Here is a 5,175-nt window from a genome sequence, read left to right as displayed (position 1 = left end):
TACTGTCACTAGCTTGGGCTGAATTTTGAATATTGTTCATCATTGCTCAGAAACAGGGGAAACTCCCAAAGTTCCACTGCAAATATTTAGTCGCAAATGCGTAGGCTATTGCTGCTACTTATAGTGAAATCACTACGAAGAAATCAAGTTTAATAATTTTTTTTACTCTAAAAAAATCAAGTTTAATGTAACCCAACTTGTTGTATATGATTTCCTGACAAAAAAAAATAAATTTAGTTACAATGATAAAAAAAGGGTCATAAATATTTACAGTCATAAATATTTATAGGGAGGAAGCTCGCAATGTTTTGTGATGGAACCTGGTTACAAGGCAACTAAAATAAGGGTTATAAATATTTATAGTCATAAATATTTACAGGGAGGAAGCTCGCAATGTTTAGTGATGGAACCTAGTTACAAGGCAATGAAATAGGGTTATAGAAAGGATATTGGCACACCTAATATCAAACCATGAATTTCAGTGGGATCATAACCATGAATTTTATTTGAACTTAGTTTGAAAAGAAAGAGCAACCACAAAAGAAATCTTCCTGGTCTTTAATCACTTTGCCATTGCTTGCACAATATGTGAGTGTGTTGGTAGTGAGAAGAATTCTTAACCCGGTATTTGATGGTGAGCATCTTGGTGTGTGTGAAATCTTGCACCCAATACAATATTTTGAGCCACACACATCCTCTAGAACACCATCTTCAAATAAGACAATAGGAAATCTATTTACATCAATAATAACTTTATGGGATCACAAAAATAACTTTTTTACTATATCTTAGCTCTGGGAAAAAACAAAATTCTTAGAATCAGATGTAATAGGTTATTACATAACAAACCAACAAAATTCTTAGAATAAGGTGTAATAACTTATTCCATAACTCTTTTATGTTGGTGAAAACAAACAGACTTTATTATACTTCTATCAACACACTTTGTTAAATTCTACTCTTTTATGCTGGTGAAAAAAAAAACACACTTTTTATATTGCTATCAACACACTTTGTTATACTGCTATCAATATCTTTGCATATGGAATTTAGTGTCTCTCCAAAAATTATTAAAAAAGAAAAAGAAAATTATTAAGAAACCATATAATTTATAAATTATACAATTAATAATTATAATACATATAACTTTAGTTTAAATATTTTTACATGATAAATATATATATGTAGATTCTAAAATAAATTTGATAAATTATTTACGAAAATTTTAACCTTCTCACAATATAACTTGTTAATAAATACGTATAATAATTTTAGAGTAAATTTGACCACTTATATAAATAAATAAATAACACTTTAATTAAAATAATTTTAAAATAGATAATATCAACCTTTTAACAAGGTAACTTGTCTATATATTAGTTATAGTTTTCAACTTATCATTTATTTTCCATTTATTACTTTTATGATTTGCTAATATATGTGATATATCTTTAATTTATATGACCTTGTTTATATAAAAAAATTACAGTGAATTAAACAAACTGATATATATATCTGTGTGTGTGTGTGGATAGAATAAAATATTAAAGTCAAAGCATATTCATTTAGGTTTGAATTACTCATAATATTTTAACTTTAGTTGAAATTTCTTTTAGAATCTGTATATTAAAGAGGAAGCCATGATTTAAGGGTTTTAACATAAGAATATAGATGTTATAAAAAATAAATAAAAGTGATAAACCATAATAGATATATTCAATTATGACATAAATTTATGAGAAAATTATTTGTAAAATTAATATTGCAATAGACATAAAATTGTTTCTAGTCATATATCATCTAGAGGAATTTAGTAACTTTCATACTATTTCAATGTGTTATATATTCTTTATATTATCATCAGTTAAGAATGATTGGGATTTGAAAGGGTGGAGTTATAGAAGTATAATTTGAAATAACCACTTGTTGTTGATCTATGATGTCAATTGATGGAAAAAAATACAACATACATTCATGGTTATTTGCTAAACTTTTCTTCAAAAACCAATTGTTTATATGACCTCTAGGAAATCTTAAGATTCATAAAATGGATATAAATGATTTTAAAACATAGTATAAAGGTTGGGAAGAAGCAACTAATTCCCATAGAAGGAAGACAAGACTAAAAGGGTATTATTCACATTAGTATTTAATTTAATTATTTGAATATATTAAACCAATTTATTAATTAGCTTTAATATTAAATTAAATAAATAACTATGGTTACTAAAGAAAGCAATTTTGTGTTAATAAAGCATTAGAGTGTGACTTACAAGTACATTGCACTAGTACCCTAGCTAGTATCAAGAGAAAATTTGTAAGTTATGTAGAACTCACACATGAGAGGATTTGGTAGATCCTTGGGAATCTGCTCAGTATTAATAATGCTTGTTTACGAGCATAGTAAAAGAAAAACTTATGACTATCGTTATATACATGTGTGTGAGTCAACTAAGAGTGGACAAGTCCTAAGTTGAATTAATAAGTCTCGCGTATCATACAGATATTTGAACAATTCAAAATGGTGAGGACACAAAGAAATCAAGGTCAAGGAGGGTCATCACAAGGACCTCCTACAAATAACCCATTACCATCACCAGAGTTGGCTCTCATATTGCATTCCCTAGAAGCAATTAATGAGACTTTAAGAGGGCGCCAAACAATTGAAGTGGAAGTAGAGCACCCTCCATCAGGGTTGGGCAATCTCGAGGGATCAAGAGACTTTGATAGAGGACCTCCACTGGAGGACATTACTATGGAGCTCCAGAAGATTAAGCTCCCAGAGTTTGCTGGAGGTCATGCCAGCGAACGCGTAGAAGCCTGGTTAGAAGGAATGAGAAGGTGCTTCGCACTAAGAGATTATACTTCCAATTCAAAAGCTAAAATAGTGATATTCCAATTCAGAGATAATGCTCTGAAGTGGTGGGGTAACTTGGGAGTTATTTGAGGAGAGATTCAAGAAAAAGTACCTACTAGCATATTATGAAGAACAACAGGTAGGAGCATTCCATGCTTTGGTACAGGGAAATCGTATGGTAGAAGAATATGAGATTAGATTCATGGAATTGGTCAAGTATGTCTCCTACATGGATACTGATCAATGCCAAGCAGATAATTTCATTTATGGATTGAACCCTAAGATTAGGGCAATAGTGCAGATGTGGAAACCATCCTTAGTTGCAGAAGCTATGGAACATGCTCGTTATGTTGAAGAGCACTTAGACTTAAAGGGTGGAAAAAAACCATTTTTCCACAAAAAGCAAGGTTTATGGGGAAGGTACCCTTTCCCAAGAACTCCACAACATTATGTTCAAAGTCTACCACACATCACTTGTTGGGGATGTGGGGGACCTCATTACCAGCATGATTGTCCTGAGTTACAAACTGGTAAGAACCATAGAGAAGGAAAAGCACCAATGGGGGGAGCAAGTAGACACCATTGAATCTATGCAGCACTTGATAACCAAAAAGTGGAACACCAATTTGTCATGGTAGAAACCTCAGGTATGATAAACAAAGTAAGAGTTAAAATTTTGTTTGTTTTAGGTGCTATAGATAGTTTCATTCACTAGTTGCATTAGAAAAATGTGGTTTGGCAACCTATGAGCACGATGACTTTAAGAAAGTTGATATGGCTTCTGGGATAAAACAAGCAGTAGGATCTAGTGTTTACCAATGTTAGGTAAACCTCAGGGTGTGTATAACTAAGTTGAAGGCATACATCACAACATTGGGGATGTACGATGTAATTATTGGAATGGATTGGCTAGAAGCTCATCGAGCTTTGGTAGACTGTTTCAAGAAGAAGGTGATTTGTTTAGATGATGAAGGCAGGTCGATTGAGATTTGTGGAATCAAGAGAGGAGTGTCCCTACGATTCATATCCATGATGAAGGTAAGATGTTGTCTTCGATAGGGTCGCAAACTATATATGGTCGAGGCTGTAAGTAACCAAAAAGGACCCTCCCCAGATCAACACCCAAATTTGTCAGAATTCAAGGATGTTTTTCCTAAGGAATTACCTGGATTACCTCCTGTAAGGGAGATTGATTTCACAATAGACCTAAAACGTGGTGCAAAACCAATATCTAAGACACCCTATAGGATGACAACTTTAGAACTTTGTGAGTTGCAGATACAGTTAAAAGAGATTTTAGACTTGGGATTTATCAGAACTAGTATTACACCTTGGGGTGCACGAGTGATTTTCATCAAGAAGAAGGATGGTTCCTTAAGGTTATGTATAGATTATAGGGACTTGAATAGAGCCACAATAAAGAATAGGTACCCGATACCTAGAATAGATGACCTATTTGATCAAATGAAGGGAGAAATGGTTTTCTCAAAGATCGATCTACGATCTGGATACCACCAATTTAGGATTAAGGAATGTGACATATAAAAAACTACATTTCGAACTTGGTTTGGGCACTATGAGTTCGTAGTTGTTCCATTTGTTTTAACCAATGCACTAGAAGTATTCATGAGCCTCATGAATGGTGTGTTCAGGAAGTATTTGCACCAATTTGTGAAAGTCTTTATGGATGACATTCTTGTGTATTCCAAGAATGAAAAGGAGGATGAAAAGAACCTAAGGGTTGTATTGACCTGCTTAAGGGAAAATCAATTGTATGAAAAATTGTCAAAATATTCCTTCTTTCAGAAGAAAGTTCATTATCTTGGGCACATCATTTCAGGAGAGGTGATTTCAGTTGGCCCGGAAAAGGTAAAGGCCATAATGGATTGGCCAATACCGAAAAATGCTCATGAGGTGTGTAGTTTTATGGGGTAGAAGTTTATTATCGCAGGTTTGTGGAAGGGTTTTCGAGGATTGCAAAACCATCACCACATTACAACAAAAAGGGGGTTAGGTATGAATGGACATATAAATGTGACACTACATTCACTGAACTAAAGAGGTTACTAACTAGTGCACCGATCCTTCTAGTATCGGACATGGAAAAAGACTTCACTGTCTGCATAGATGCTTTGAAGCAAGGATTGGTAGAAATATTAATGCAAGAAGGCAGAGTAATAGCTTACACATATAGAAAATTGAAAAAACATGAAGAGTTGTATGCTACCCATGACTTAGAGTTAGCAACAGTGATGTTAGATTTGAAATTGTGGAGACACTACCTCGTTGGGAGAAGATTTGAGTTAAGAACATATCAT

The sequence above is a fragment of the Pinus tabuliformis genome, chromosome 9 (assembly GCF_031772625.1).
Source record: "Pinus tabuliformis cultivar Carrire ecotype Pingquan chromosome 9, CPIR1, whole genome shotgun sequence".
Taxonomy (NCBI): Eukaryota; Viridiplantae; Streptophyta; class Pinopsida; order Pinales; family Pinaceae; genus Pinus; species Pinus tabuliformis.
This window is presented reverse-complemented; position numbering follows the sequence as displayed.